We start from the raw sequence: 12,447 nt of genomic DNA, 5'->3' as shown, positions 1-12,447 counted from the left end.
ACAGAATACGGCCGAATGGAGGTAAGTAAATAAATAAATAAATAAATAAAATGAATTTTGTTGCGCGAGATGCATCGCATTTGGCAATGCAGTACGCGCAATGAAATTTGTTTTATTTATGTATTTGTTTACTTACCTCTGTACGGCCGTATGCCGTAGTTTACAACCCTCCTCCTCCCCCGCCCCACCCCACCGCCCCGCAACACTCCCTCCAGGAGCCGCATCTGCATGGAAGCTTCCTCTATCAATAAAGATAGCAGGCTTAAGTTCAATTAACTATCTTTTAAAAAATAATTTTGTTGAAAGAGTGAAGGACCCTATAACGCACTGTGCTTGGGGTAAAATTCCCCCACTGGGCCCACACACTTTGTTACAGACCTTCTTACAGAAAACTCACTCAACTTCTCATAAGTATTAAAAAAGAAATGTATTCCTGAAGAACTTAAAACATGGCATGTGTAACGCATTGGGTCTGGGGTATAATTACCCCAGTGCGCCCCCACATTGTTTTACAGTCCTTTTTTCAGCAAACTTACTGCATAACTCCCAGTGCAGATTCAAGCAAGTCCCATCTCACTTCAGTGCATTATTCTCCGCACATTCCTCTGGAAGACAGTAGTAGCTTTGTAAGTGACTTGTGAGAGCAGTCACTCAAATTTCCTAACGAACGAGTAAGCAAAGGAGTGATTCTTGCCTAAAGCGCACAAACTGGGACAAAATATAGAATTGAAACCTGCAAAGAAAGAAGAAAGAGGTGATGGGGTGATCGCATAATGTGAGGCATGGGATTGGGGATACGAGATGGTGGATGAAAGTTACCAAACAGGCTTCTTGATGTTGGTGAGCAAAATACCAAATGGACAGGCTTGTAAAAATAGTGAGGCAGCAACATGGGGACAGATTTTAGAGTCAACAGCAAACACAAATTAGAATAGAGTGAGAATAGCAATAGCATAGAAAAAGTTTGCATATTGAAGAAAGCAAAATGCACAAAATTGTATGCACGGCCGTGTGCACATCAAATTGTGCATGTACCCAAGCGAGTGCCACTCAATACATTTTTCCAACTTTAAAATGCTGAACTGAACCAAAAGGGCTTCTTCCAAGTTGATTATTGTGCAAAAGATAGTTCATACAAGTTCAGGTAGTGGAGAAAAGGCTGATGCAGGTGGGTCTCTCGTCTCATCTGATGTAGGAGATCGAAAGGAAGTACTGTTATTTTCTTAGGAGTTGACTGACCGTTCATTCTTCCAGAACTGCCTCTTGTGGATTCATTGTACCTTTGTTACCATAGCCCTTTCTTACCAAGGCAATTACATCACAGACACAGAGACAGTCGGGAAACAAACACTACCTCAAAGGAGGTTGAGTCTGGTATTGATCCCAGGTAAATGCGTATTTGTGGGCAAAGAAAAGTGGTTTCAACCATGTCAATTATTATAACAATTGAAATACGTTTTAATTAACACTTAAATTGCTGCTCCTTGTGGTAAGTCAGTTTGCCACTTTTATTTTAACTCCTTTTGAAACTTCCTCCAAACCATTGACTTGCCATTTTTCTCAAGACACTGTGCCAGTTTGTGTTGAGCTACAATATTCTTCCCATAACAATACACCTATTGGGTCCAGTACTAACCTACAACTCCTCACTGTCAAAGTACTATTAATCCATCTCATCCATCCGAACTCCAGCCCTCATCTGCAACTCAGTTATCCCTGGCACTAAGTCAAAACTCTGGGAATCACAATCAATAATAAAACGTATTTTAAGGATTCGATCAGTTTGTTGAACTTACCTTCAGTTCCCAAATTAACTACACCAGCTCATTCTACCTCAGCTTTCCAAAACAACTGACAACTCTATGTGATCTAAAAGCTCTACATTCAATCAGAGTGTGAGAAAAACATCTCCGTTTTATCACCCCAGCTGTGAAAATCGGTAAACTGGTTGACTATCAACACAAGAATACCCGCTTAGGCAATCTTTTTCACTAACAAGTGCATTGTGAATGCATCAATTCAAATTTCAAATGTTGTAACATAGTTGACATCATAGCAAAGGAGTAAAGAAAAGTCTTACAATTAATAAATTCTGGAAGTAGAAAAGTCCGTTTGGTTTATAAAGCTGCTAACACATGAGGAATACACGGGTCAGATTAGATGTTGTAGTTATATTGTCATTTATTTGTATTGAATTTCACATATTAAGGTTTTCAAGAATACTCAGGCTTCTAGTCCTGTAAGATAGTCTTGAAACAAAACCACAAGATAGCATTATTTCAGTTCTAGCTTCGTTGACAAAGGTCCACACCAGGGTACCCAAAAATGTTCAATTAAAGGTAACATAATACTTAATAGGATTTTATAATATTGAACGCTGTGCGGTGCTTTAAAACTGCAAACATTTTAATGGGAGAACGATACACTGCTCTCATAGTATCAGCTATACCATAATAATCTTTGGTGTATTTAAAAATAGTTAAACCTAGCACAAAATGTTCACTGGGATTAAAACATTGATTGTGACAGAGTAACTTTGCAGATACTCCTAAAATCTAGACAGGATCGACTTGCATTTTAACAATCTTATCAGCTGGATCTCTCTTAAATGCCTTTGGGGTGATTCGGCCATTAACCGGAAATACCTGCAACATATTCAGGAGTAGAAAGCAGCACAACTGTAATCTACATTTCCGCTGTTTAAACCACGGATAGCGGTACCAGCATTGTATTAACCTGCCTTTTAGAAAAGCATGCCCATATGACCACATTTGTATTGGCTAGCTGTCACACGTGCAGTCCATTTCCCGTCTTCTAGTAAAACCAACAAAAAAGTAGATGCTGCCAACCGGTGCATGGATATCAGATAACACATGTATAAGGGGTAACTCAGCATCATGTTCCTAAAAGAGTTTCATTCAACAGACCACATTTCAGTGCTCAGCTTTAGTAACCATTAAGTACGAACCTACTTAGATCAGACACGCACTGATGGGCACTATTCCACCAGCTACCAGAGGCGACACCGTTAGAAGACAGACTCCTTACCGATCACATGTGCAGGGAGGCCATTTCCCAGACCTATCGCAAAATAATAAACAGACCTATCGCAAAATAATAAACAATCAACCGTACCCCACAGCGACCCTACGGGAACTATGGCAAGCAGATGTAGGGGAGCTGGATGAAATAGACTGGCAGGAGGCACTCGCGTCTCCGCGAGAAGTAGCAATCTCCTCCAAACTCAAACTGGTACAGCTAAAAGCCCTCCATCGCATATATTACACACGTATCACAATGCACTGACTAGGCCGAACACCTACGCCCCTATGCCTGCGGAACTGTGGCTTGCCGGGTACGTTTTATCACATATTCTGGGAATGCCCGCAGATCGCACTCTACTGGGAGACGATCATGAGCACAATCTCACTGGTAGGTGGGGCAGATGTCCCGCCAGAGCCAAAAAGATGTCTCCTCAATATTTGGGAGCCTACTGATTTTAACTGGAGGATGCAGGACTGGGCTGCTCTAGAGATGATAATCGCGAAACATAACATAGCCCAGAACTAGGGTATGGGGCTGACTCCCTCATATCGAAAATGGAGCTGTGACATGGACAGTGCAATGGTGGCTGAAAGGGCAGTCTATATGCATAGAGGATGCCCTAAGAAATGGTCGAGGGTGTGGGGTAAATGGAATGCATTTAGAGGCAACATATGCAAACCCACACGGGCAGAATCAATCTCTTATATCAGTGATTAATAGGTGTGTAATGAGACTATGTGTATTTCACTGTAATGCTTTGCAATGTGCTACGAATGACGAAAAGTTTTTATTATTGTATCAGCGGCAAATACTACCACCTTACTATGTAATGAGAGACACCTACCCCTTATCGTGTACTGTAATCATAAGTCATGTTGAATGCAACCTGTCACAATTTAAAAACTCAATAAAATATATATATATTTTGAAAGTGTGAACCTACTTATTTAATGCTTTTAATAAGCATGGTCAAGAACATTCATGGGTGGGGTTATACGTCCTGGCATTAGACCACAGACCCTAGGACAATTTTAAGCTCATGAAATCTAGGTTTTGGTTCCCCTTAAGACCGGAGAACATCCATAACATACTAAACATCTCCTGCAATCCTTCATTCAGGGGTACATGGGCTCATTGGGGAGGAATTAAAAATGCTTGGATTAACCATCAAGTCTGAACAAGGTATATTACTATTGCTTGTTTCCGGTTCAGGGAAGACCTGACTTGGCAGTTTGGGCTGGACGGTTCCCATGAGGAACAGGGTAAAGACTGATTTGTATATGGCTGGGTCTGAACTGAGGTGGCAAAGTGAGCTAAAGAATGATGATGGATTCAACTCAGATCTGTAACTGGGGGTGAGTGTCTGAAAAGTTTCAGCACTCTGTCCATCATCTCCTTTTGTTTGCTATATTACTATTGCCACCAGGGAAACACTTGAAGGTGAGTTTTATAAAAAGCAGACTTGTGTTCCCATGGTGGTTAAGGGTCTGGAGTAGCCTCATATTTTTTTTATTTGTTTTAATGATTAATTTGCATCTCATACAAAAACAAACCAGTTCCACAGGCAATCAGCACTTACCTTTTCTACGTAGTACATTTCGGGGGCACATAGTCGGCATGTGGTAAATAACATCACCATGAACACATCTCTGATTCATAACATCAAGGAGGGCGATAATAATATTCACAATATTAGAGGTTGAGACCTACGACACAGCACAATCAGCCCAGGTTCGGCCAAGATATGCACGATAAGGGACCCGTATAATTCTAGGTCATGCCGAGGGTGGTTATTCCTCTGCATGTTGTTCTGCCATATCTCCACAATAAGCCACAGCTCTGAGCATGTAAGCAACCACAGGTTTTCTGTTATTCACCACACCAAAGCTACCTGTCTATTAGCTAAGAAGTGGGTGAGTGCAGGAGCAATTACTTAACATAATTAGTTAACCCAAAAAGGGGTTATTTCCCCTGGTGCAATTCCCCTTCAGCAATCGTTAATTTGAAATTTTATTCTATGGATTTACTTCTCCAATTAGAGAAAAGGTGACGCGTTTCGGCATTTGATGTGTTTAAGGCCACATCAGGACCGGTGGTAAAGGGGTGACTAATTAGTTATCGAAGTTCTATGGCGAGACTTAAACTCAAAATTATGATCCCGCTCATCCAGGTATTGGTAGTTGGTAACCAGGACAAAAAGGCAAAGCGGGGAGGACCCATGGGTTGCAATATGTCTTATGGCTTAGCGGAAACAGACATTTAAGGACTATATGGGGTCCGTATTCCACCGTAGGAAGAGGAGGAAGACCTTCTTCTGCGCTAGCACTGCCATAAAGCGAGCGTGTGGAAAATTCAAATTAAAGAAAATACTGTGGGTCCCTAGAGAAAAACTTTTAGTGGATTTCAAACCTTTGTAAATGAATATTAGAACCACCGAGTATTAGATATGTTTTTATATATATGTGATGTTTATCATTGTTCGTTTAATTTCGTTTTTGATATTTGAAAGAAAAACGCAAATGAAAATAAAGCAGCGTTTATAATTGGGCTTAAAAATATATGGGTTTTTTTCAGCTTTTCTTTGAATTTGTTTCGCCATAATTTATAGAGTTGGCGTTCGAAACATATTTGCTAAATTTAAGTTAACAAATAATGTTAAGTAATTCCTCCGGCGCTCATCCACTTCTTTGCAGATATTTTGCTAGCCCAAGAGCTGCAGTGAGTATTAGGCGTCCCCCTATTATTTAATAGTTTTTTTAGCTAGGAACGGCAATATGGAAATAAGACGCCTGACTTTCGTGGGAATGTGGATGAATCTTCCAGCAGAGCAGCTGTCAACAATTTTACTTAGCACGTGGAAAACATCTTGCTGATAATGGAATAAGCCAACACAATTTCAGGACAAATGCAAAAAAAATCCATCTCAAACTGATTTGCCTTAGGAGCGGTCACCATCAGTGGCCAGGAGAGTAGCATAAAAGCAGGATATGGAACACCTCCCATTCTTAAGCAGGATATACGCAGCAATAAGAGCCATTTCGGAAGGTTCTGCAGGGTAAGGAGGGAAACCAGCCTTGTCAGCGGAACATAGCATATGGTAGGCTAGGATCACCAGGGGAGAGTCATCGCCTCAGGGCATAAACCTCAGCAGGGATAACAAGCTATCCTTTTTCAAAATGGTCACCAAATGGTGTCAAGCTAACTTTTCGCAGCAGAGATGTAATTGAATATTCACATGTAGGTGGCAACAGTGGATTATCTATTAGGGGGACAAGAGGAGAATATAGGTATTTTAGTCTGAGCCTCTCAACCAAGAGCCACCAGCCTTGAAATGTAATTGCCAGATCACCAACATCTGCATGCATTAAATGTTATATTTTTTCACCTCGAGTAACCCTCCAGGTCTTTGTTCTGAATGCAGAGCGATTTCAGTTCACATTGCAAAAGCGTCAGAGTCCCATCCGCCTGGTGCTGCAAGTCCTCTATTTCTGATATCTGGGCTTTAGCCTGGCATCATGTCAATCCATCCGCTCCTGGAACATGTCAAGTCGAGTCACCAGGGAATCGATTTTAGTATCAATAGCTCGCAGGCTTACCTTCACCTCCTGCTGGGCCTGCGATATTGGGCCAGCATCTGGGGGAGAGGGTTGGGGGCATTGGCCTCCTTAGTGTCCCGTGCAGCCAAAGGTTTTTTTAATCAAAAAGTAGCTTGGACTGCCTGTTATCCACTTTGCCCATGGCAAGGACTGTTTTCACGTCTCAAAGCTCTGTCACTCAGGATCACCTCACTGGGGGGACACCAAGCGCCTGTACTGATGTACTAGGTGTGGCCAGAACAGCCCCAGATCCAAGCTGCCGGGGAGGGGAGTTCACTCTTCTCACAGAAGCCAGCAACCCAATGGCGAACAAGGTCCCAAAAGGCCCTGGCTCAGCCCAAGATGCTGCGCCTTCCTAGACGTGCGGCGGTTATGGCCATAATCTGACCAGCCAGGAGGTTGCAGACTGGAGGACCATGTCCTGAGCACTCCCCCGGATGACACATAGGCCAACTGGCACAGGAAGTGCCAGGTCACCAAATAGCAGTGCAAGTCCCTAACAGGCCCCAACGGTGCCTCCCCATCAGCTGACAGAACACGCACTCCCTAGCAGCGGGCGCCAGCGAGTGCTTTAACCCACCGTGGTAGGTATTGTCTCAGAGAGCCACCAGGTCCCATCCAAGCTTCAGGGACGCTGCAAGTTTCAGGACCCGCGCAGGCATCACACCCGTCCGTGGTCTGTCTTTCTCTCAGGGTAGCTCGCGGCAGAAACTGGTCATGGGAGTGTACTAGAGAAAGGGTAATCAGTTGTCATGATGTTAGGTGAGGCTTAATGGCACTGTAGCAGTAATTTTACCAGCAGGCCGAAGGGGACCGTAAATTAAATGATCTGTATAAATGAGTCTACTCCATCTGTAAAAGTATTATATCGATGAGATACTTTCTGATGCATTGCACAGTGAAAATCGTAGTAAACGGGTGAATTTCTGGTAGGGTAAAATGCACAAGTTTAGTATTAGATGTGTGCCTGAAAATCTACATTCATAATAGATTTTTATGTGAAAGTCCTGGGTTTTAATGACTCCCAAAAAAGAGTTCTTTATTTAAGTCCACAACTCAAAACTATTGTTTTTTTTTTAATTGAAAACAAAATAGCCCTCTACAATTTTCTTCATGCTGTGAAGGTTCAGCTACAACACAGTGGTAAAGCTACCATGGACAAAACAATTCTAGAAATTCTTTGTTCACTATGTACGTCCCCAAAATGTTGTTTTGGGTTATTCATGTGTGCAAGGTCTTTTGACACATATACGATGCAGAATTTAGAGACCCATTTGCTTTTCACGTCACAATTACCTGGAGCAGAATGATTTTACTGGCAAGTTTCATTGTTTTGCAAGGGAGCACGAATTTGGGATCGATGACCTTGGTCACTTATCTTACTGTCCAGAAAATGAATTATTTTCCAACGTAGAGCTAGGATTGAAGTGGCATGCTGTTTCCAAGCGGAACATAAATGCTGTGCTTCTTTTGTCATCAACGTCGTCATGGTTTTCTAATTGAGAGCTCTATAAACCCAAATAATGAAGACTACACTGGACTAACAAACGTCGTATGATTCAGAACAGTAACCTTTTAACTATGTCAATCTCTAAAATGATGTTAGTGCTTTGGACCTCGGCAATGTATGCAACAGTTTGTGGGCATGCTTAGCGCCCCTGTTCGCACTCTGTTCATTGATGGACCAACATGGAGCTCAGCGGCAAACACACATATAAAATAAACTACCCTCCCGTGCTCACCAAAAAAGCTACTAAACATTTTAAACACGACCTCCTTAGGTCCCACCCAGAAACACCCTTTGCCGACACCTACTTCTCATCGGTCAATGGACCCTTGAACACCGACATCATTTTCCACACCACACGCAGAGCGCAATGGAAAAAAGTGTTCCTCACCCTATTCACCGTCTCCACCTCCAGGAAATCCGCACATGGCCTAACACTCTCCATTACATCGTCCCAACTCCTCCCAGGCAGAACCACCATCACTATATACAACAACGGGATTGTCTTAATTCAAGCGACAGACAGGAACCTGGAACTACTTGACAACATGTTCCCCTCTCTCAAAGAGCACCTTTCCAATCCTCGGACTTACACGCATATCACCCCCTGTCCTACCTCTCCTAACGTCACAGCTCCCACCCTTAACTCTCCTAACCCAGTTCAGCAGCAAGAAGACACGCACCTCACCTTCACACCCTGCTCCACAATCAATCACCTGCCTGTCTCAGCTACTCCTCCCCGCCCCTCATACACAGACATAGACCTGGTCCCTCCACACACCATTCGCTTTCCCAGCCCCCCTACTAACCTGCGTACCTCCGCTCATCCTCCTGTCTCCTCCCCCACACTTTGCACTCCCGTACCTTCCCCCGCACATTTTTTCTCAGAGCACCCCTCCTCCCCCAATGGCACCCCTCACAACATGACTCTCTCTCCGACTTCCGCCCCCCCACACTTAGCACTCCCGCCACACCTAGACTGCATCCCTCCTTCAACCTCCCACCCCCCTCGCTCACCCCTCAATATTCCACCTCCTCCCCCACAACAGCCAGCCATCACATCGCCCCCTTATTCCCTTCCCCCCCTAGCACGGATGCGCTTCCCAATAACACCTATCCTCTCGCTAACGCCCCCAACACCCACATCAGCTCCGCCTCTCCACCCGGACTGCCCCCTGTCAACGTAATCGCCGGTTCAGCGCCAGTACCCTTCCCCAACACCGCGCCCATCATCACCTTGGACATTATTATGTCCACCCTCCTCCAATTGAAAGAAGAATTTCACTCCATTAAAGAGTTGCTCTTCACACACCCCATCAGACACCCGCCCCCCATCACCACCCTTACCATACCTAACACCACGTCCCCCTCACCTCCTACTCGCCCTACCACACAACACTCCACACACCGGACCTCTATCCCCCCTCGCAATACCAACAGTCGCAATAACAATTGCAATACCAACAATCGCAATAACAATTGCATTCTCATTACTACCAAGCGCAATACTCCTCCTTCTTCTACACCTAACAACACCTCCTCCACACCTCCTACTCGCCTCATCACACATCGTGCCCCACATTGGACTTCTACCCCCTCTTGCAGTACCACCAATCGCCCCAGACGCACCACCAGCACGATCTCTGACCTTGACGTACACACCCTTCTCCACTCTTACGACCCGGCTCCCCAAAAGCCACTAGCTACCAACAACATGTCCATCCCAACGATTATATCAAACCACCTCAGGCACCAAAAGGATAACAACAGAGGCGCTGTCCCCAACAACCTCACTAATGTACCCCTCGTTTTGGAATCATCCTCCACCCTTTGCACCCCTAGCCTTAAATGCATACTGCTCAACTGCAGATCGGCCCAAAGACATTCCACCAGCCGCGGGCCGTGGAGGGAGTTACGGTGGGGCAGGGAGGCGGGGAGGGGGAGGGGCGGGGTGGAGGGTGCTAAAAACAGGCATATGGATCATTGCAGGTAAGTACACACTTTAATTAATAAAACGAAATTCGTAGCGCGCACTGCATGGCAAAAAGCAATGCTGTGCGCGCTACGAATTTCGTTTTATTAATTAAATTGTGTACTTACCTGCAATGATCCATATGCCTGTTCTTAGCACCCTCCACCCTGCCCCTCCCCCTCCCCGCCTCCCTGCCCCACCGTAACTCCCTCCACGGCCCGCGGCTGCATTCCACGCAGGTCGCCGACCTCATCATGTCCCTGGAACTGGACCTAGCCATTCTGACTGAAACATGGCTGTCTGATTCCTCTACACCTATACTGGATATCCTAGTCCCTCCTAACTACTGTATCATTAGACTTGACAGGGACAAAAAGATAGGCGGTGGAATTGCCTGCATCTACAGAAGCAACCTCTCAGTCTCCAAAGTGGCCGTCTCCTCTCTTACTTCCTGTGAATACCTCTGCCTTGATATCATCAGCGAAAGCAAACCGGTATGCTCACTACACATTATATACCACCCACCTGGGGACAATCTCTCCTTCGTCCAACAACTCATGGATACAATTACAGCCAACTCAGGACGGCAGCACACCCAAATTTTCCTTGGCGACTACAATCTCCACTGGAATGACAGCAGTGACACAGTGGTAAACAGCCTCAAAAGCTTTCTCAACGCACTTGATCTCAACCAAATATGCAACAGCCCGACCCATAAGAGAGGCTCTACCCTTGACCTTATCATCTCCAAAGAGGGCGCTATTCAACTGGAGTCAATCCAACCTTGTGACTGGTCAGATCACCATATTGTCTCCTTCCTCATCAAGGAAAAAACCAGACTTAACTCAGTTCAACCCACTAAGCACAAAGTGTGGAAAAGAGACTTGAAGAAACTCAACCCAAACTCCCTACCACCCAACAGCTGCAATCGGCTACTTCCCCCTCCCGGCGTTACAGACGTTCAACTTCTGACTGACCACTATCTCAATACTATGTCCACAATAATCGATGAGGTGGCGCCCATGCAACTAAAAAGAGTCTCGTCCAAGAAGACTTCCAACCCATGGTATGACGGAAGCCTCAATGAGGATAGACGGGCGATGCGAATGGCAGAGCGCACCTGGAGGTCAGCCCCCTCTGCAGTGCACCTAAAAAGTCTAAAGAAACAGAGAAACGCCTACTTCAGGAAAATAAAACGCTCAAAAAGAGACTTCTTCAGCCTCCAGCTCACCCAAGCTAAAAACCGTCCAAGAAAACTGTTTGAGTTAGTCAGAACACAATCCAAAGAGCAACCCCAGACAATCAGCTCCATGGACGTTACTCCTTCCTGCGAAGACTTCTCTGCCTTCTTTATCCAAAAAACTGAGAGAATAAGAAGCGATCTCCTCAATGACGCTATCCTGTACTCCAACCCCCGTCACACAGCAGTGCCTCAACCTAAGAACAATGCTACTTGGTCATCCTTTGACACTTACTCCGTAGAAGAAATTGGCAGACTGCTCAGCGCCTTGAAACCTTCCAATCACCTCTCTGACCCCCTTCCTGCTAACGCTGTAAAAGACTTTTCCCCCTGGCTTCTCCCACTCTGGTCTAAGATTATCAATAGCTCTCTTCAACAAGGATCCATCCCCAACGCCCTCAAAGTAGGGCAAGTCACACCGCTACTAAAAAAACCAACAGCAGACCCCACTGATCTAAACAATTACCGACCTATTACAAACATTCCCACTCTCGCTAAACTGTTGGAAAAATGCGTACAACTACAATTGACTAAACACATAGATAAGTTTGATCTCATAAACGCTCATCAGTCAGGCTTCCGAGCAGGGCACAGTACCGAAACTGCCATGACTCACATAGTGGACGATGCCCTCCAAATCCTAGACCAAAACGATACCTGTCTCCTCATCCTTCTGGATCTCTCCTCAGCATTCGATACAGTTAAACATGAGAACTTACTCGAACTGTTAAACACAAGAATGGGCATATCTGGGACTGTTCTAAAGTGGTTCACCTCATTTCTACACAACCGGACACAAAGAATCAAAAGCAACAACCTGCTGTCCTCTCCGGTACCTGTATAGCTAGGCGTCCCTCAAGGATCCTCCCTCTCCCCAACACTGTTCAACCTCGTTATGGAACCTCTCACTACGTTGTTACAGGCCTCTAATGTGCACTTTCACATGTATGCCGACGACACCCAACTTTATCTCAAAATACAATCTCCCAAGGACATCATGCTGCTGAACACCACGATCAGAAACACCCAATCCTGGCTTGCTGAGAATCACCTCAAACTCAATGCTCTGAAGACCGAGTTCCTCCTG

General features: G+C 44.9%; 1 protein-coding gene across 20 annotated transcripts in view; it reads right to left on the bottom strand.

Annotated features, from left to right (window-relative positions):
• The window catches only part of ZBTB20 (zinc finger and BTB domain containing 20), a 2,277,743-nt gene that overhangs the window by 493,834 nt on the left and 1,771,462 nt on the right, over nucleotides 1-12,447 (bottom strand). The window lies entirely within an intron of this gene.

The sequence above is a fragment of the Lissotriton helveticus genome, chromosome 8 (assembly GCF_964261635.1).
Source record: "Lissotriton helveticus chromosome 8, aLisHel1.1, whole genome shotgun sequence".
Taxonomy (NCBI): domain Eukaryota; kingdom Metazoa; phylum Chordata; class Amphibia; order Caudata; family Salamandridae; genus Lissotriton; species Lissotriton helveticus.
This window is presented reverse-complemented; position numbering and strand designations above follow the sequence as displayed.